Genomic DNA, 22,601 nt, shown 5'->3' with positions numbered 1-22,601 from the left:
AGCGTGGAGGGTAAAAATCGTAGAGGGAAACCAAGAGATGAATATACTAAACAGATAGAGAAGGATGTAGGTTGCAGTAAGTACTGGGAGATGAAGAAGCTTGCACAGGATAGAGTAGCTTGGAGAGCCGCATCAAACCAGTCTCAGGACTGAAGACCACAACAGCAAATAGCGGCAGAGTGTTGTAACTTGCATCAGCGAAGCGGAAAAGTCGGCCGAGTAATATGCTTGAAATCAAATACCCTACCTGATATTGAGAACAGGAGGCATTACTTTCTACCACGCCCACGTAGTTTCTCTTTCCTACACTGCAGCGTTGTTTTCTTCGCCTCCAGAGATTCATTTTGGCGCATTGTCGCTCTGGAGCCGCGAGAGGACGGACGCCTCAGACGCGTAACTGTCAAGAGTGCCGTTGTGGCCTAACCGGTCGCAAGCACAGACGGCGGGGTGGTCAAGTCAGCTGCAGCGAACGAGACCAACAATATCAGCTGGAGGCCAGTACATCCGGATTGGCGCAGCGTCCGAGGTGTCAGTAACGCCGGGCTGGACATGAATGTGTTGGGGTAGCGACCGGTTTCACGGAGACAGAAGAGCGAGTTCTGGACTAGCCGAGAGCGAGGGCCTGTGGTACTCTCAGTCGGACACCGGTACGGGTTGCGTGTGGTGTGGCTGCTGCGTGGACACAACAGCCTTGTGTCTTTTCCCGGTGCAGGCAGAGAAAGGGGCCTCTGCACCTCAAGAGAATCAGTATCCATGTGTTTTTGCAGCTGACAGTTTCGCACCGGCAGTTTGTGGTTCGTACAGTGCAGTGTATGTTGTATGCGAGCTGCGTGTTTGGTGTCAGTCGTCCTGCACGGATGTCTGCGGATATCTCGTGACAAGTTGTGTTTATTTATTGAAGGCACACGTGAGGCCTTGTATACGATCTCATTGACAGTAGTTCTATTTCTTTACCATAATGTGTTATTAATTGTGCTAATACTAAAGTCTTTTGTTTAAACTACACCGTGAGACACCAAGATAAGTTTAAGGACATAAATGCTTATCCTGTTGAGAATGGTCTTTCAGATCATAGTGCACAGCTTGTTACAGTACATGACATAGCTCCATGCAGTATAATAAATCAGACTTTCAAAGCAGTGCGTTCAATTAACAATATAAATATTGCAAACTTTAGGGAAAGCCTACAGCAGCTAGACTGGGATGAAGTGTATAAGGAACCCGATGCAAACTTGAAATATAACTTATTTCACAATACATTTTTAAGGGTATTTGAAAATTGTTTTCCCAAGAAAATAGTTAAACATAATTCCAAGAAAACATATAAAAAACCTTGGCTAACTAAAGGAATAAGAATATCTTGCAACCGCAAAAGAGAACTGTATCTAACAGCAAGAGGGAGTACTGACCCCGAAATTGTTCAATATTATAAAAACTATTGTGCGGTACTAAGAAAAGTTATTAAAAAGTCCAGAAGCATGTGTATCATGTCTGAGATCAGTAACTCTGATAATAAAATTAAAGCAATTTGGAATATTATTGAAAGGGAAACAGGGCAACCAAGAGCACAGGAAGACTTTAGTGCAATAAAACTGAATGACAAGTGCACTAACAAACAATCAGAAATTGAAAATATTTTGAATAATCATTTTTTAAATGTTGTGGAGAAAATAGGATCTAGATCTTCACTAGAAGAGGCAAGGCTATTAATAGAAGAGGCCATACCTGCGCAGTTTTAAACAACTGTAATTCCACCATCCTCTCCCTCTGAAATCAGTAAAATAATAAACTCACTGAAAAGTAAAAGCTCTTACGGAATTGATGGCATTTCCAGCAAAGTACTTAAAGCTTGTTCTCCACAGATAAGTAGGATTCTCAGCCACGTATGTAATAGCTCTTTGGAGCAGGGTGTTTTCCCTGATAGACTGAAATATGCCATTGTAAAACCATTGCATAAAAAGGGGGATACGTCGGATGTCAACAACTACCGCCTAATCTCTCTTCTGACAGCTCTATGAAAAATTTTTGAGAAAGTAATGTATTCAAGAGTAGGCTCCCATATTTGTAAAAATAAAGTACTAACAAAATGTCAGTTTGGTTTTCAGAAAGGCTTTTCAACAGAAAATGCTATATATGCTTTCACTGATCAAATATTAAATGCTCTGAATAACCGGACATCACCCACTGGTATTTTTTGTGATCTCTCAAAGGCCTTTGATTGTGTAAATCATGGAATTCTTTTAGATAAGCTAAATCATTATGGTTTGAGGGGGGCAGTGCACAAATGGTTTAATTCATACTTAACTGGAAGAATGCAGAAAGTTGAAATAAGTGGTTCGTGTAATGTTAAAACAACAGCTGATTCCTCAAACTGGGGTGCTATCAAGCACGGGGTCCCACAGGGTTCGGTCTTAGGTCCTTGACTGTTCTTGATATACATTAATGACTTACCATTCCACATTGATGAAGATGCAAAGTTAGTTCTTTTTGCTGATGATACAAGTATAGTAATAACATCCAAAAACCAAGAACTAAGTGATGTAATTGTAAATGATGTTTTTCACAAAATTATTAAGTGGTTCTCAGCAAACGGACTCTCTTTAAATTTTGATAAAACACAGTATATACAGTTCCGTACAGTAAATGGCAAAACTCCAGTAATAAATATAGAATTTGAACAGAAGTCTGTAGCTAAGGTAGAATTTTCAAAATTTTTAGGTGTGTCCATTGATGAGAGGTTAAACTGGAAGTTTGTCTGCTGAAACGTCTGAGTTCAGCTACGTATGCTATTAGGGTTATTGCAAATTTTGGTGATAAGAATCTCAGTAAATTAGCTTACTATGCCTACTTTCATTCACTGCTTTCGTATGGCATCATATTCTGGGGTAATTCATCGTTGAGTAGAAAAGTATTCATTGCACAAAAACGTGTAATCAGAATAATTGCTGGAGCCCACCCACAGTCATCCTGCACATATCTATTTAAGGATCTAGGGATCCTCACAGTAACCTCACAGTATATATATTCCCTTATGAAATTTGTTGATAATAATCCAACCCAATTCAAAAGTAATAGCAGTGTGCATACCTATAACACCAGGAGAAAGGATGATCTTCACTATGCAGGGTTAAATCTGACTTTGGCACAGAAAGGGGTAAATTATGCTGCCCCAAAAGTCTTTGGGCACCTACCAAACAGCATCAAAAGCCTGACAGATAGGCAACTAACATTTAAAAATAAATTAAAAGAATTTCTAGGTGACAACTCCTTCTACTCATTGGCTGAATTTTTAGATATAAACTAAGTAAAAAAAACCCTTAATCATTAATGTAATTTCTTGTACAGACATCTTTTATTAACCTGACACGTTCCACATCATTACGAAGTGTCGTATTCATGATCTATGGAACAAGTATTAATCTAATCTAATCTAGACCGACTACTGATCATTCATCTTGTTAGTTGTTCTATGGGAATGAACTGGTTTTACTATCACATATTATGGGTAGGCAGTCTGGTAGAGAATAGTCTTAACTAGATGTGATAACCATCTTTTGGTGGTAGTAGTAGTAGTAGTAGTAGTAGTAGTAGTAGTTGACTCAACAGCTTACCAAATACATCGATATTCTGCAGTAGTATGTAAAATACTCGCAATTGGCTAATGTCATAAATTACACTAGCAGGTTAAACTCCAAAATACTAAAGGTCGCATAAACACTATTGATAGTCGTCGAAGACGTATGCAACAGAAGATCACCGAAGAGCGTGATATTAAAGATCAAAATACATGAAAATCTACACTATAGTCAGCGGAAGAAGTGAGAGAGTACAATTAATACAAGAATGATTTGTTGTTGCTTACGTCTGTGGTTCCAAACAGTCAAACTACTTTGCATATAGGAGGAGGAGAATTAGCCTAGATGACATTACGTTATAAAGACATGGCCGTCCTGTAAATGTTTTAGGCCTATCTTAAAAGTGGTGCCTTCTAACATAGCTCTTTGTAGCATAAAACTAATATTACATAAAAGACATTCGTATGTAGTATTTACTTGTCGTACTATTGACATAACTCCATGTTTACCGTACAATATAAAGCGCCATTCTTATCACAAGTAATGAAATACATTGGTAATTGCGATTATATATAGGTCAGAATAATAAGCGTATTAGAACCTACGTTTCGGGTTGCACAAGGCAAACAAAATTCAGTCAACAATTATAAACAGCAGTAAATGGCGTAGACCTATATATTGATTACGACAAACAACATACATTACAAAAGCCGGGTTAGAATGCTTGGGACAGCGAACAGTGAGGTCAGACAATATGTATGTAACCAAATCTCTTTTTATATAGTCGGCCGAGGTGGCCGAGCATATCTAGGCGCTACAGTCTGGAACCGCGCGACCGTTACGGTCGCAAGTTCGAATCCTGCCTCGGGCATGGATGTGTGTGATGTCCTTAGGTTTGAGTAGTTCTACGTTCCAGGGGACTGATGACCACAGAAGTTAACTCCAATAGTGCTCTGAGCCATTTGAACCATTTTTTTCTTTTTATATATTTACAAAAACTGTGTAAGAAACAGAGACATACAACGATGGGAAAAAATCGCAGCACCAAAAAATAATTAATGTAGAGTAACGAAACTTCTGGATACATTAGTCTAGGCAAAAATTTAAGTAATTAATAGTGCAAGATAACAGGTTAATAAAAGTGCGAGATAGCCGTTGAAAATGTAAAATACTGGTACACTAATAGCCGATGTCGCCGCCCAGAATATCGAATGCAGGGTTGGAAACCCACATGCGTTGTGTTATACAGGTGCCGGATGTCAGTTTATGGGTAGGAGTTCCATGCCTGTTAACTCAGTCTGTCGATCCAGGGAGGGTTAATGCTGTTTGTGGATGACGCTGGAGTTTTCGTGCGATGATGACTAATATGTGTTCGATTTGAAACACATCTGGTGATCGACCAGGCAAAGGCAACATGCCGACACTCTGTAGAGTGTGTTGAGTTACAACAGCTCTATGTGGGTGAGCGTTATCCTGTTGGAAAACATCCCCTGGAATTCTGCCCATGAGTGGCAGCAGAACAGGTCGAATGACCAGACTGACGTTCGGATTTGCAGTCAAGGTGCGTGGCATAACCACGAGAGTGCCCCCGCTGTCATACGAAATTGCAACACAGACCATAACTCCAGGTTTCAGTGCAGTATGTCCAGCACTCATACAGGTTGTTTGCAGGCTATAAACTGGAATCCTCCTAACCAACACAATGGCGTTACTGGCACCGATGTAGAACCAGCGAACGTCAGAAACTTCAACAGAAATTGATCCTGCCCTCCAGTTAGCTCTCGCTTGACACCATAACGTCGCGAATGTCGGTGGTTTGGGATCAGTGGAATGCACGCCACAGGGCGACTGGCTGGGAGTTGTCCTTGAATGAATCGATTTGTAGCAGTTCGTTGTGTCACTGTGGTGCCAACTGCTGCTCTAATTGCTGCTGCTGATGCAGTACATAAAAAAAGTGGCTCTGAGCACTATGGGACTTCTGAGGTCGCCAGTTCCCTAGAACTTACACTCCTGGAAATTGAAATAAGAAAACCGTGAATTCATTGTCCCAGGAAGGGGAAACTTTATTCACACATTCCTGGGGTCAGATACATCTCATGATCACACTGACAGAACCACAGGCACATAGACACAGGCAACAGAATATGCACAATGTCGGCAATAGTACAGTGTATATCCACCTTTCGCAGCAATTCAGGCTGCTATTCTCCCATGGAGACGATCGTAGAGATGCTGGATGTAGTCCTGTGGAACGGCTTGCCATGCCATTTCCACCTGGCGCCGCAGTTGGACCAGCGTTCGTGCTGGACGTGCAGACCGCGTGAGACGACGCTTCATCCAGTCCCAAACATGCTCAATAGGGGACAGATCCGGAGATCTTGCTGGCCAGGGTAGTTGACTTACACCTTCTAGAGCACGTTGGATGGCACGGGATACATTCGGACGTGCATTGTCCTGTTTGAGCAGCAAGTTCCCTTGCCGGTCTAGGAATGGTAGAACGATAGGTTCGATGACGGTTTGGATGTACCGTTCACTATTCAGTGTCCCCTCGACGATCACCAGAGGTGTACGGCCAGTGTAGGAGATCGCTCCCCACACCATGATGCCGGGTGTTGGCCCTGTGTGCCTCGGTCGTATGCAGTCCTGATTGTGGCGCTCACCTGCACGGCGCCAAACACGCATACGACCATCATTGGCACCAAGGCAGAAGCGACTCTCATCGCTGAAGACGACACGTCTCCATTCGTCCCTCCATTCACGCCTGTCGCGACATCACTGGAGGCGGGCTGCACGATGTTGGGGCGTGAGCGGAAGACGGCCTAACGGTGTGCGGGACCGTCGCCCAGCTTCATGGAGACGGTTGCGAATGGTCCTCGCCGATACCCCAGGAGCAACAGTGTCCCTAATTTGCTGGAAAGTGGCGGTGCGGTCCCCTACGGCACTGCGTCGGATCCTACGGTCTTGGCGTGCATCCGTGCGTCGCTGCGGTCCGTTCCCAGGTCGACGGGCACGTGCACCTTCCGCCGACCACTGGCGACAACATCGATGTACTGTGGAGACCTCACGCCCCACGTGTTGAGCAATTCGGCGGTACGTCCACCCGGCCTCCCGCATGCCCACTATACGCCCTCGCTCAAAGTCCGTCAACTGCACATACGGTTCACGTCCAAGCTGTCGCGGCATGCTGCCAGTGTTAAAGACTGCGATGGAGCTCCGTATGCCACGGCAAACTGGCTGACACTGACGGCGGCGGTGCACAAATGCTGCGCAGCTAGCGCCATTCGACGGCCAACACCGCGGTTCCTGGTGTGTCCGCTGTGCCGTGAGTGTGATCATTGCTTGTACAGCCCTCTCGCAGTGTCCGGAGCAAGTATGGTGGGTCTGACACACCGGTGTCAATGTGTTCTTTTTTCCATTTCCAGGAGTGTAGAACTACGTAAACCTAACTAACCTAAGGACATCACACACATCCATGCCCGAGGCAGGATTCGAAACTGCGAGCGTAGCGGCCGCGCGGTCCCACACTGAAGCGCCTAGAACCGCTTGGCCACAGCGGCAGGCGCAGTAGGTCAGAGCCATACGCCGAACACGATGGTTTTCCCCTTTGTAGTGCCACGTGGCCGTCCGGAGTCTGGTCTTCTTGCGACCGTACATTCTCGTGACCACCGCTGCCAGCAATAATGTACAGTGGCTACATCTACATCCATACACCGCAAGCCACCTGACGGTGTGTGACGGAGGGTACCCTGAGTACCTCTGTCGGTTCTCCCTTCTATTCCAGTCTCGTATTGTTCGTGGAAAGAAGGATTGTCGGTATGCTTCTGCGTGGCTCTAATCTCTCTGATTTTATCCTCATGGTCTCTTCGCGAGATATACGTGGGAGGAAGGAGCAATATACTGCTTGACTCTTCGGTGAAGGTGTGTGCTCGAAACTTTAACAAAAGCTCGTACCGAGCTACTGAGCGTTCTGTCCTGCAGACTCTTCCACTGGAGTTTATCTATCATCTCCGTAACGCTTTCGCAATTACTAAATGATCCTGTAATGAAGCGCGCTGCTCTCCGTTGGATCTTCTCTCTCTCTTCTATCAACCCTATCTGGTACGGATCCCACACTGCTGAGCAGTATTCAAGCAGTGGGCGAACAAGCGTACTGTAACCTACTTCCTTTGTTTTTGGATTGCATTTCCTTAGGATTCTTCCAATGAATCTCAGTCTGGTATCTGCTTTACCGACGATTAATTTTATATGGTCATTCCATTTTAAATCACTCCTAATGCCTACTCCCACATAATTTATGGAATTAACTGCTTCCAGTTGCTGACCTGCAATATTGCAGCTAACTGATAAAGGATCTTTCTTTCTATGTATTCGCAGCACATTACACTTGTCTACATTGAGACTGAATTGCAATTCCCTGCACCATGCGTCAATTCGCTGCAGATCCTCCTGCATTTCAGTGCAATTTTCCACTTTGTTACAACCTCTCGATACACCACAGCATCATCTGCAAAAAGCCTCAGTGAAGTTCCGATGTCATCCACAAGGTCATTTATGTGTATTGTGAATAGCAACGGTCCTATGACACTCCCCTGCGGCTCACCTGAAATCACTCTCACTTCGGAAGACTTCTCTCCATTGAGAATGACACGCTGCGTTCTATTATCTAGGAACTCTTCAATCCAATCACACAATTGGTCTGATAGTCCATATGCTCTTACTTTGTTCATTAAACGACTGTGGGGAACTGTATTCTGCCAAGTCTTTCTGCAGTATATGGGCCTACATCGTTCGGTTTCAGAGGTGTTGACAGTGGCGTCTTTTTCGGCATAAAGTAATTCTTGACTACCAGCAAGTCAGCACGTCCAGTCTGAAAGGTAACTAACACTCAGTGCCGTTACAGGACGTACTTGAAGCAAGCGTGATTTGTATCCTCACAGTAGCGCAAGTGCTGCCACTCGTATGCGACTGGTGCGATATCTGAACAGGAGTCGCCTGTAACGTGTAGAAACACACCTACCCACTTTCGTTTGTCTCGCACAATTCCATTTTGTCTTGCACAATTCCATCTTGGTCTTGCGATTTTTTCATTGATTATTTGTATTGAAAAAAACTGTTTGAGACTGAAGTAAATGATTTAGAATCAAAAATTAATAATGATAAATAGGCTTTCGTTATAAAAACCGTGTTACAATTTAACTTAAACGTCGAATGCTATAGACAGTGAGCACTCATGTCAAACAATGTGTATGTAACCAAAAATTTTGTACAATTACAAAAACGATGAAAATATACCATGAAGTATGTAAGATTTAGACACAACTTACTAGTCAACAATAAAACATGAACATAACAAAACTTAGGCCTGGAGCCGTGGAATTGGAGCTGCATAGACTGTTTCGAATCACGTTTTTTCCATGTGGTGACAGCAGTAGGTGACGTCATCTTGTCTGTTTCTCCCTCGTCACCCCTGCCTCTGCGTCAGCCCAAAAGAGCAAGTTTTTCAAGCTGTCAGACTGCGTATTCCTCCGCTCAGATTTGCACCCCAACCGTCGGCAAGCCGAGGACAGCTATGCAAGAATAAAGACTGCCTTTATTTCTGGCATACTCAACTGACACGTTACATTTCGTACATGTTGTAACTTCAGAAGGATTTTTTTTATTTTTAGCTGTGCATATGTGCTAACGTCACTGTGTCATGCATAATACGAAAGAAACGCGACAGCTATCTCTTTGGGCTTGCGTTATTTTTCCATAACTTACTTAAACATTTCAGCCAGAGCAGCGAATTCACACCGTGAATGTTTAGAAACTTACTGATGCCCGTTCACGTGACGTCAAATGGCGCTGTGTGAAGTTGCTTTTCTAACGTGTTTTTTCTACCCCAAGTTTCAAGGTAGAGGGAGAGAACTTCGTACCAGCATTCCACGGTCTTTTAAAATGTATGTTGCCTTTAACAGTTACTCAAAAACATAATTCACAGCAGGTTGACAAGGAAATCTAGAAATCAAAGGAAGACTACGATAAGCAGAACAAAACTCAGTAAGAGATTCCTGAAGGCCGGAAGAGAGCCTTGATCCACCCACGCACGAATGAGGTCAAAAAACCGATGTGAACAACTGTGGGGGCATCGCCTCTTACCGGTTACCTACAAAATCTTACAATTGCATTATTCGCTGGGATAGAACAACAACAGCATGACGCTCAGATTGATAACTGTTAATGTGCTTCAAAAATTCAGAGCAGATTCTCAACTAAATCTCACTAACAGTGTACATGGAAAGAATATGTCAAAATTCGGTATGCATTTTTTTTTCACTGAAAAAAAGCCTATGACTCGGTAGATAGGAAGCCATTGAAATTCTCTGCACTACCAAACACACAGTCTAAAAACCAATTCAAATTTCTGGAGAGTAAATCTGGAGTCAGACAGTCAGACAGGAATATGGTCTCTCCCTGCTACTCCTTAGCTATGTTCTACACGTACATCTACATTATTACTCTACAATTCGCAATTAAGAGCCTGGGAGAGAGTTCATCGAACCACCTTCAAGCTATTTCTCTACTGTTCCACTCTCGAACACCGGGAAAAACGAACACTTAAACTTTTCCGTGCGAGCTTTGATTTCTCTTATTTTATTATTATGGTTATTTCTCCGTATGTAGGTGGGCACCAAAAAAATATTTTCACCTTCTGAGGAGAAACTTGGTGATTGAAGTGTCATGAGAAGATCCTGCCGCATCGAAAAACGCCTTTGTTGCAACGATTGCCACCCCAGTTCACGTATTACATCCGTGGCGCTCTCTCCCCTATTTGGCGGGAGCATGAAATGAGCTGCCCTTCTTTGAACTTTTCCGATTTCTCCCGTCAATGCTGTCTGACGCGAATCTCATATCCCACGGCAATACTCCAGAAGAGGACGTGCAAGCGTATTGTAGGCAGTCTCTTTAGTAGACCTGTTGCATTTTTCGGCGTTCTGGCAATAAATCGTAGTCTTTGGTATGCTTTACCCACAACATTGTCTATGTGATAGTTCCAGTTTAAGTCATTCGTAATTGTAACCCTAAATACTTAGTCGAATTTGTGTGATCCATCGTGTTACCGAAATATAGCGGATACATTTTGGTACTCTTATCGATGACTTCAAACATTTCATTATTTAGAGTCAATTGCCACTTTTCGCTCCATACAGATATCTTCTCTAAATTGTTTTACAATTCGTTTTGATCATCTGATGACTTTATTAGACGGTAAATGACAGCATCCATGTGCAAACAGCCTAAGAGTGCTAATCAGACTGTCACCTAAATCGTCCATGTAGATAAGGAGCAGGTCTAGAAGAAATCAAAATGGAATGGAGAATGTCATTAGCAGAAAGCCAAATGAATGAGGTAATTGGATTAGGTCACAAAACGGACAGCCTATAAACGTAATTTTTGCAGAAGACGTTGCTTTTTTTAATACTCGATAGGAACAGTCACTAGATGGACAGAACTGCTGCGAGAACAAGCTGAAAAAAATGCTTATAAACCTCACGAGAAAACCGGTTTATAGCAGCTGTGAAGGCAATGAAAACTAATGGAGAGAACTAACAAACTCAAGAAATTCCTGAGAAAGAAAACATGAAAGTAGCGCTAATAAGATGCCGCCACACACCATTAGGTGGCTTGAGGAGTATGATGTGCATGAAAACAGTGTACTGCCGCACTAAGGAGCTATATGGTAATAAATATCCCCTCAATCGTAAACTTAGACACTACTCTACAGTAAATCAGCGAGAAGCACTTTATGCAGCAGAATGTTAATTCTAAAGAAGAAGGCGATGATGTAACCAACTGAAGTCACAGAAAGGAAAGTACTGGGGAACATTTTGGGATAACTGAAGAGCAAACACAATACAGAAGACGCCATAATAGTGATACATCCAAATGAGAACCCAGCAGACTGGGTAAATTAAAAATAAATAAGGTGCTGAGAAATTAAAAGGAACGTAGACGAACTCCGAATTACTGCACAAGATTTGGAAGAAAGACTGCCACTCGGCAGGAAAGTGTAACACACCAGAGTTTTCCATGAAAACCCAAGAAAACTGAAGCTGCCTTGACAGGAGCAGAAGAAAGAAACATCGAGAAATAACGACAGAAATATGAAAGAAAAGAAGGAATAAACATTTGAAACAAACGTAGTCCTTAGTGGTTCATACATGGAAGGAAAAAAATGCAATAGCAATTTACAGTATGGCGTGTAATAAATAATACGTCACAGTGCCAGGCTGTAAACCTCTATCAAGAAGTCTTGTTCAGAACGAAACGAATGTTCCGCAAGGAAGCTCTAAAGCGTAGATTCGACAATCTATCGCTTACCGCCCAAGTTTTACAGTTATACTCCAGAAATATTCAAACTGAAACCTTCTGAAAAGTGCACACCTTTCTGTTTAGTAGTTAACAAATTGTTAGCCAAGTACAAATCGTCTTCCCATGTACTTCTCGCTGAGCGAATGTTGCCGCAGCTATCGAATGAGTATACATTATAAACTACAAACCCCTTCATGAATACGTGTAACGGAGTTACAGTTACTGTGTGTTTGACGAACGAACAACGCAGTTCGCGAACTGACACCGTAGATCTTTCGGAGATCTTTTGCCTAACCTGTGAATATTCTCTGTGAATGCACAGTCAGCCCAAAACACGATATCAAAGCATACAATAGAACGAAAGTGTGCAAAGCAGACTCACTTTTGCGTTTCTATGTCAGTAGTAGTGGAGATTATTCTCGCAGCAAATTATCTGAATGAGAATAATCCGCCGCACTGGCTGCCGTTAATTTGAGTAAAATGTCATTTTATTTTATAACATTCACTAATATGTAATTTCAGCCGTGTAGTCATATTTTTAAGTGTCTCAAATAAATACCAGATGTGACATCGATAGAATAAAAATACACTGCCTGATATAAAAAGTGAAACGCCCAGAGGAGACGACCGGATATCACTGTAGCACCGGTGCAAATGATTCGAGTTGTAGTTCAGTGTGACACGGAGAATGGACGCCATAATGCTTGTTCGTGGTTAGCATTGCCACCAACCCCGCTGGGATATATAATGTAAGGAGCCAGAACTGAGTCAAATGCTGAGTCATCACTGTGAAGGACGCGGGATCCATCATTATCAGCACCTAACACGAGTTTGGAAGGAAACTAACTGCGTATCTGGATTGCGACAGCTGGTGTAATCGTGCAATATCCAGATTTGCGGGGCATTCGGTTGTGAAAATGGCTCAATATTGGACTGCAAAGGAACGTGCTGCTTTTTATACAGAATCATTCTTGTCCACATATGGCACATGTCTCTATGAAATGATTGCGTGGCTAACAAGATCCCCAGACTGTTCCCGATACAACACAAGTAGGACAATCTCAAATGTCAACTCCACGCCACTATCCACTCAGTTACAGCAATCGTGGCCCTATGACAGAACAATTGCGTTCACCAACGGTAGAGCGGGCGCAGTCTCTTATAGGTGGGTGCATCCTGCCAAGTTCTTTGCAAATTTGACTCGACATTGTAATCACTGAAGAAACGTCACATACTCGCTCCACATGTAAAGTGTCATTAAGTTTCCTTCTTCCCTTCTGTCTGCTTTACTTATTTTTAGGCGGCATATAAAACAGCAATTACTTTCTTAGTTGACGGAATAGAATTTAAAAGTTAAATAGTAATAAAAGAGAAATTAAATTGAATAACCCGTCAAATGGATATATTTGTGTTAACAGTCAAAATCGGCTTCTGTCATACATTGAGAAAAAAAGTAGTGTGGTTGACTAGTATGACTGTTTTGTTTTCGTTAAGCATCAATCGGTTTTTAGTGAAGCACGATCTAACTTTATCTACTAACCTAGCTATTGAGACATTTTCATTGTATTTCACGTATTTCGCAATAACCGTGGCTTATCAGAATATCCATTTTCTGAATATGATTAGTACCATCGATCAGCTGTTGCCTTAATTCCATGACATTCTAATCTATGCTAAGGCTTAGTAAGATTCAGTCAAATGCTTCTTTTCAAACGAAATAATATACTTATCATCGGCTTATCACTTAGCCTTATGAATGTCTCACATAGAAAACAACACGTTCCAATATTTGCTGACACTTTTGATCCTAAAACTAAACTGCAAGTGTAACAAAGAATTACGTTCAGTAACATGTATTGCGGATTCAACATTTCGGCAGAGTTTTTCAGGATGTTACGAGAATCTCTATCTACATCTGCACTAAGCAAGCCACTTTGTGGTATGTGGCGGAGTGTACTCTGTGTGTCGCTTACCCCCTTTCCAGTCGCGAATTGTTCGCGGAAAGCACGATTGTTGGTAACACTGTGTGTTGGCTCGAATGTCCTCAATTTTATCTCGATGGTCTTTTCGCGAGATATACTTAAGCGGCTCTAGGCGCTTCAGTCTGCAACCGCGCAACTGATACGGTCGCAGGTTCGAATCCTGCCTCGGGCATGGATTTGTGTGATGTCCTTGGGTTATTTAGCTTTAAGTAGTTCTAAGTTCTAGGGAACTGATGACCTCATATGTTAAGTCCCATGTTGCTCAGAGCCATTTGAACCATTTTATACTTAAGAGGAAGCAATACATTTGTCGCCTCTTCTAGGAACGTACGCTCTCGTAACTATAACAGCAAACCAGACTAACGTAGAACGCCTCTCTTGCAGCGCCTGCCACTGAAGTTCGTTGAACTTCTCTGTGACGCTTTCGTGCATACTAAATGAAACTGTAGCGAAACTCGTTTCTCTCTTTTGATCTTTTCGATTTCCTCTTTCATTTCAAATGGTTCAAATGGCTCTAAACACTATGGGACTAAACTTCTGAGGTCATCAGTCCCCAAGAACTGGGAACTACTTAAACCTAACTAACCTAAGGACATCACACACATCAATGCCCGAGGCAGGATTCGAACCTGCGACCGTCGCGGTCGCGCGGTTCCAGGCTGAAGCGACTAGAACCGCTTGGCGACAACGGCCGGCCCTCTATCAGTCCTATCTGGAATGGATCCCATACTGAAGAGCAGTATTCAATTACTGGTCGAAGGAGCGTTTCGTAAGCTACTTTCTTTGTTGATGGACTACATTTCCTGAGGTTTCTTAGTCATTCTCGGCCTGGCATCTGTCTTACTCGCAAATAACTTCAAGCAGTTGCTCCACATCAGATCTCTCCCTGTTCATACTCCTAGACATTTTACGTAAGTGACTCCTTTCAGTAATTGGTCTACAATTTTGTATGCATACAATGTAAAGGAACTTCGTGGTTTCGCAGTAAATTAAATTTGTTTCTGTTGAGGGTCAATGGCCGCTCCGTGCACCACGGTTCGATCCTCTGCGGGTTTTCCTGCATTTCGCTTCAACTTTCTAGCGCCGCGAGTTCTATACAGGTTTGTTACAAACAGATACGGCCGAACTTTCAGGAAACATTCCTCACTCACAATTAAAGAAAAGATGTTATGTGGACATGTGTGCGGAAGCGCTTACTTTCCATGTTAGAGCTCATTTTATTACTTCTCTTCAAATCACATTAATCATGGATTGGAAACACACAGCAACAGAACGTACCAGCGTGACTTCAAACACTTTGTTACAGGATATGTTCAAAATGTCCTCCGTTAGCGAGGATACGTGCATCCACCCTCTGTAGTATGGAATCCCTGAAGCGCTGATGTAGCCCTGGAGAAAGGCGTATTGTATCACAGCCGTCCACAATACGAGCACGAAGAGTCTCTAAATTTGGTACCGGGATTGTGTAGACAAGAGCTCTCAAATGACCCCACAAATGAAAGTCAAGAGGGTTGAGGTCAGGAGAGCGTGGAGGCCATGGAATTGGTCCGCCTCTGCCAATCCATCGGTCAACGAATCTGTTGTTGAGAAGCGTACGAACACTTCGATTGAAATGTGCAGGAGCTCCATCGTGCACGAACCACATGTTGTGTCGTACTTGTAAAGGAACATGTTCTAGCAGCACAGGTAGAGTATCCCGTATGAAATCATGATAACGTGCTCCATTGAGCATAGGTGGAAGAACATTGGGCCCAATCAAGACATCACCACCAATGCCTGCCCAAACGTTCACATAAAATCTGTGTTGATGACGTGATTGCACAATTGCGTGCGGATTCTCGTCAGCCCGCACATGTTGAGTGTGAAAATTTACAATTTGATCACGTTGGAATGAAGCCTCATCCGTAAAGAGAACATTTGCACTGAAATTAGGATTGATACATTGATGGATGAACCATTCGCAGAAGTGTACCTGTGGAGGCAAATCAGCTGCTGATAGTGCCTGCACACGCTGTACACGGTACGGAAACAACTGGTTCTCCCGTAGCACTCTCATACAGTGACGTGGTCAACGTTGCCTCATACAGCAGCAACTTCTCTGACTCTGACATTAGGGTTATCGTCAACTGCACGAAGCATTGCCTCGTCCATTGCAGGCAGGTGTCCACGTCGTTCCAGGTCTTCCCCAGTCGCGAGTCATAGGCTGGAATGTTCCGTGCTCCCTAAGACGCCGATCAATTGCTTCGAACGTCTTCCTGTCGGGAAACCTTCGTTCTGGAAATCTGTCTCGATACAAACGTACCACGCCACGGCTATTGCCCCGTGCTAATCCATACATCAAATGGGCATCAGCCAACTCCGCATTTGAAAACATTGCACTGACTGCCAAACCACGTTCGTGATGAACACTAACGTGTTGATGCTACGTACTGATGTGCTCGATGCTAGTACTGTAGAGCAATGAGTCGCATGTCGACACAAGATCCGAAGTCAACATTACCTTCCTTCAATTGGGCCAACTGGTGGTGAATCGAGGAAGTACAGTACATACTGACGAAACTAAAATGAGCTCTAACATGGCAATTAAGCGTTTCCTGACACATGTCCAAATAACATCTTTTCTTTATTTGTGTGTGAGGAATGTTTCCTGAAAGTTTGGCCGTACCTTTTAGTAACACCCTGTATACACAATACCATCACCTGCGCAGATCTTCATGGAACTCCCGGCGTTATCCAGTTGGCAATTTATATATATTGTGGAAAGTAATGGTCCTATAACACCCCTCTGGGACGCGCCCGAAGTTACTTTTACGTCTGAGGACATTTCTCAGTTCAGAATGACAAGCAGAGCAAAGCATGAAGGCTGAAAGCACGAGAAGAGCGGGAAGCTGCAATTTTTTGCAAGACGCCACTGCCGTCTAAGTGCTGTGCGCTGTCGCCGTGGAAGAGAGAGTCGACTCACGGTTGGTGACTGTGTGGCTCTGCAGAGCAGGGACCGGCCGTGACATTCGCCCAGCTCAGGTCTCTACAACGCCGTGTCCGAGATTACCTGAATGCTGGCTTGTCGACGAACTGAAACGCATATCCGTTTAAAGTCACTGTTTTGGCTTCGTGCTGTTTCCACCTTGGGCTCCTCTCTCCAGTACCATAAAAGTTATTCCCTGACGTCTTAGCAAATGTTATCAAATCCCTTCTTCTTGTCAGGGCTTTCCAAATGTTGCTTTCTTCACAGATTCTGCGGAGAACCTCTTCGTTCCTTATTTCCATCTACATCTACATGGATAGTCTGCAAACCACATTTAAGTGCCTGGCAGAGGGGTAATCGAACCACCTTCACAATTCTCTGTTATTCCAATCTCGTATAGCGTGCGGAAAGAATGAACTCCTATATCTTTCCGCACGAGCTCTGTATCCCCTTATTTTATCGTGATGATCCTTTCTCCCTATGTAGGTCGGTTTCAACAAAATATTTTCGCATTCGGAGGAGAAAGCTGGTGATGGAATTTCGTGAGAATATTCTGTCGCAATGAAAAACACCTTTCTTTTAACGATTTCCAGCCCAAATCCTGTATCATTACTGTGGTGTCCTGCCAATAAAACGCAGTCTTTGGTTGGCCTTCCCGACAACATTATCTATGTGTTTCTTTCAATTTAAGTTGTTCGTAATTGAAATGCCTAGGTAATTAGTTGAATTTACGGTTTTTAGGTTTGACTGATTTATCGTGTAACCCGACGTCTAATGAGTTCCATTTAGCGCTCATGTGGATGACCTCAGACTTTTCGTTATTTAGGGTCAACTGCCACTTTTCGCACCATTCAGATATTTTTTTCTAAATCGTTTTGCAGCTTGTTTTGATCTTCTGATGACTTTATTAGTCGATAAACGACAGCGGCATCTGGAAATAGCCGAAGACGGCTGCTCAGATTGTCTCCCAAATCGTTTATGTAGATAAGGAACAGCAAAGGGCCTATAACACTACCTCGAGGAACGCTAGAAATTACTTTTGCTTCACTCGATGACTTTCCGTCAGTTACTACCTCTCTGATAGGAAATCGCAAATCCAGTCACATAACTGAGACGAAATTCCATAAGCACGCAATTTCACTATGAGCCGCTTGTGTGATAGATACATTGTCAAAAGTACTCCGGAAATCCAGAAATACGGAATCGATCTGAAATCCCTTGTTGATAGCACTCAGCACTTCATGTGAATAAATAGCTAGTTGTGTTTCAAAAAAATGTCTCTAAGCACTATGGAACTTAACATCGGTGCTCATCAGTCCCCTGGAACTTAGAACTACTTAAACCTGACTAATATAAGGACATCACCCACATCCATGCCCGAGGCAGGATTCGAACCTGCGACCGTAGCGGTCACGCGGTTCCAGACTGAAGCGCCTAGAACCGCACGGCCACACCGGCCGGCTGTGTTTCACAGGAACGATGTTTTTTAAACCCATGTTGACTGTGTGTCAACAGACCGTTTCCTTCGAGGTAATTCATAATGTTCGAACACATTATATGTTCTAAAATCCTGTTGCATATCGACGTTAACGATATGGGCCTGTAATTTTTGCAGCTAATCTTCAGAACCCTACTATAGCACCACGAATGTCATGATTTTTTTTTCGTGGATTTCCCACAGTCCATGTTCCACTTCCACACAATGCTGTGCTCCATACGTACTTTCTCAGAAATTTCTTCCTCAGAATAAAGCTGATGTTTGATACTAGCACACTTCTCTTGGTAAGGAATGCCATCTGTGCCCGCGCTAATCTCTTTGTGTCCTCCTTGCTTCGTGCATAATTTTCGTTTCAGGATAGCAGAAGTCCTTCACTTCATCTACTTAAATGACCCCCAGTTCAGATACTGCGTTTGTCGGTTCGCCTATACGCGTAAGCACAATGCGGCTCCTTGTAAAAACGGCTGAGCAGTTCCGTACTCAGTGCATTCATATGCTTCCTGTTAACGTTCTGTATTAAGTTCATATTGCAGGAGTAATGTTCTTATGACCCTCCTAACCAGTTTAACAGTTAGCTTCGGAAACTACGGGCTCAGATACACAACAGTTATGTTATAGACCGCAGTTGACTGAACTGGCCACTGAGAAAGCACAGCGGTATGACAGCTGTACAAAGGGCAGCAGCAGTAAACGGACTCCTGTTCTAGGTAGTTGTTACTTTGCTACCTATCCTGTAAACAACTAGCTGTCAGTAACTTTCCTATTCTGGTCCAGGTATGTCCAAGGAATTGGGAAATGTGGTTTGTTCAGAATTAGGAAGCTAATGTCTTGTTAATGCGGTCATAGCAGTGATAAAGCAGAAGAGATGGAGAAAATGTTATCCATATTCTGTATTCGTTACACCGTATATTCCACTTAATATGTCCTGTATTTCTTCTTCGCCTTCACTGAGGATAGCAGTGACATCAGCGAATCTTATCAAGGATCCCCTTCCGCTTAATTTTAACCCCACTCTGGGTCCTTCCTCTTATTTCCCTGAGTCCTTATCGATGTATAGATTGAACAGCAAGGGCCAAAGACTACAGTCCTGTATTGCACCCTTTTTAATGCGAGCTGTCAGTTCCTGTTTTTCCGTTCTTATAATTATCGTATATTGTCTGTTTTCACCTATGGCTTCCTCCTATTTTTATCAGAGAATCGAAGATCTTGCACCATTTTACGTAATTGAACGCTTTTTTATGTCGACATGTCTTATGAAATTGCCTTGATTTTTCTTAAATCGTGCTTCCATTATCAGTCGCAACGTCAGAATGTCCTCTCTTGTGGTCTTACCTTTCCGAATAGCCAGCGACCTTGCCAAGTTTAATACACCAGTTCTCGTCAGATTACCGACGTCAATCAAAGATCGGCGTGGCTGGTACTTGGATGGGTGCCCGCTTGGGTACGCCACGAGCTACTGTCTCCTTTCCACCATTTCCTTGTCATCAGACTCTGCACCAGTGTCCTGGACTAATGGCAAACAAATCGGCGGTGTCTCGTGAAGTGAGAGCGTCGGCCATTGTTGGTCCGTCAGGCTGCAGCTTTGGCGTTATGCGACAGTAGCCGTCTATGAGATGGAAATGGATTTCACCCTCTTCTTCTCTCATCATCGTCCAGTACAAACATGACACCACACACACACACACACACACACACACACACACACACACACACACCTACACTTTCAGATTCGCTTAACCACACAACGCTCACACTTCGCGAAGGAAAGTTGCCGTTGTGCGAGAAGGACATAAGGAGCCTCCCTAGTCAGACGGCTGTACATGTCCTTCTGGGTCTCCCGGCCTACACCGCCATACTATTCGTGTATAATAATTTATCACGTCACGATCGCTTACTTGTTGTTGTTGTTGTTGTTGTTGTGGTCTTCAGTCCTGAGACTGTTTTGATGCAGCTCTCCATGATACTCTATCCTGAGCAAGCTGCTTCATCTCCCAGTACCTACTGTAGCCTACATCCTTCTGAATCTGCTTAGTGTATTCATCTCTTGGTCTCCCTCTACGATTTTTACCCCCCCACGATGCCCTCCATTACTAAATTGGTGATCCCTTGATGCCTCAGAACATGTCCTACCAACATATCCCTTCTTCTAGTCAAGTTGTGCCACAAACTCCTCTTCCCCCACAATCCTATTCAATACCTCCTCATTAGTTGTGTGATCTACCCATCTAATCTTTAGCATTCTTCTGTAGCACCACATTTCGAAAGCTTCTATTCTCTTCTTGTCCAAACTATTTATCGCCCATGTTTCACTTCCATACATGGCTACACTCCATACAAATACTTTCAGAAACGACTTCCTGACACTTAAATCTATTCCAGATGTTAACAAATTTCTCTTCTTCAGAAACGCTTTCCTTGCCATTGCCAGTCTACATTTTATATGCTCTCTACTTCGACCATCATCAGTTAAATTCAGTATTTCTTCTGTCACCCAAGGATTTAGCACTCGTCTTTTTACCTACGTGATCCTCTGCTGCCTTCACTACTTCATCCCTCAAAGCTACCCATTCTTCTTCTACTGCATTTCTTTCCCCCGTTCTTGTCAGTTGTTTCCTTATGCTCTCCCTGAAACTCTGTACAACCTCTGGTTTAGCCAGTTTATCCAGGCCCCATCTCCTAAAATTCCCACCTTTTTACAATTTCTTCAGTTCTAATCTACAGTTCATAACCAATAGATTGTGGTCAGTCTACATCTGCCCCTGGAAATGTCTTACAATTTAAAACCTGGTTCCGAAATCTGTGTCTTACCATTATATAATCTATCTGAAACCCATAAGTATCTCCTGGCTTCTTCCATGTATACAACCTGTATTCACCTGACCAAAAGTCTTGTTCCTCCTGCCACCGAACTTCTCTAATTCCCACTATATCTAACTTTAACCTATCCATATCCCTTTTTAAATTTTCTAATCTATCTGCCCGATTAAGGGATCTGACATTCCACGCTCCGGTCCGTAGAACGCCAGTTTTCTTTCTCCTGATAAGGACGTCTCTTGAGTAGTCCCCGCCCGGAGATCCGAATTGGGGACTATTTTACCTCCGGAATGTTTTACCCAATAGGATGCCATCATCATTTATCCATACAGTAAAGCTGCATGCCCTCGGGAAAAATTACGGCCGTAGTTTCCCCTTGCTTTCAGCCGTTCGTAGTACCAGCACAGCAAGGCAGTTTTGGTTAGTGTTACAAGGCCAGATCAGTCAATCATCCAAACTGTTGCCCCTGCAACTACTGAAAAGGCTGATGCCCCTCTTCTGGAACTACATGTTTGTCTGGCCTCTAACTGATACCCCTCCGTTGTGGTTGCACCTACGGTACGGCTATCTGTATCGCTGAGGCACGCAAGCCTCCACACCAACGGCAAGGTCTACGGTTCATGGGGGGAGGATCGCTTACTTATATAAAAATATTGACGTTTGTGCAAACAGTTGCCAACTTAAGATGTGCTTAGCTCACATGTATGAGCGTATAACGTATCGTCACATGATAAAAAGACGTGCTTTTGACAAATGCTAAACGACCTCGGATGTTCCAAATGCCTAACTGTATTTCTTTATATATATCTGTACGAAGCCTTTTAGTGAATTTTGCACATTCTGAAGGTGACAACTACTTCCTTAACCGATAATGTGAATATGTGTTACATATCTAAGCGATCCTGGTGTAATGAAGTATACAGACATTTACAAAAATGAAGAGGTTGAAAAATCAGCCAACCAGTTGCAAACAAAGGTTTATTATGCCTCGACCTATGTTTCGAAATTTGTAAAAATATCTTCTTCAGAAGCAGTGGGCCTTGTTACATCACATTATGGTACATTAGATTAGATAAAGCTGAGCGGCTCTTGTCACATATTTGCAAACAAAAGATTACATTGTTACAGGTGTGTAAACGTATGAACTGAAGAAGTACGAGGCTCTAATATGTATTTTGTTGAACGGAGCTCCTCACAATGCCTGTTGCAAGTCTGCTGGCGGCAGAAGTCACCGTGAAACTTTCACTTGTGTGGGTAGGCGTACAAACAGAACAGATGTGCCGTGTGTGCAGATGTTTCGCAACCTGAAGAAACGCCAAGCAGACTGGGTCGCGCGCCTAGATGTACACAAAAAGGCTTGCTGGAGATATGTCGCTGGTGAGTGTGCAGATTCGTAAAGTTGCAGCAGTACGTCC

General features: G+C 43.3%; 1 protein-coding gene across 1 annotated transcript in view; it reads left to right on the top strand.

Annotated features, from left to right (window-relative positions):
* Positions 1-656: 656 nt before the first annotated feature.
* LOC126284778 (EF-hand calcium-binding domain-containing protein 4B-like) overlaps positions 657-22,601 on the top strand; it is a 625,649-nt gene continuing 603,704 nt past the window's right edge. The window contains exon 1 of the mRNA XM_049983942.1: positions 657-794. The gene's annotated coding sequence lies outside the window, so the exon portion shown is untranslated. The remainder of the gene's footprint in view (positions 795-22,601) is intronic.

This window comes from Schistocerca gregaria, chromosome 1 (genome assembly GCF_023897955.1).
Source record: "Schistocerca gregaria isolate iqSchGreg1 chromosome 1, iqSchGreg1.2, whole genome shotgun sequence".
NCBI classification, from domain to species: domain Eukaryota; kingdom Metazoa; phylum Arthropoda; class Insecta; order Orthoptera; family Acrididae; genus Schistocerca; species Schistocerca gregaria.
The sequence above is the reverse complement of the archived record's forward strand: the minus strand, read 5'-3'. Positions and strand labels throughout refer to the sequence as shown.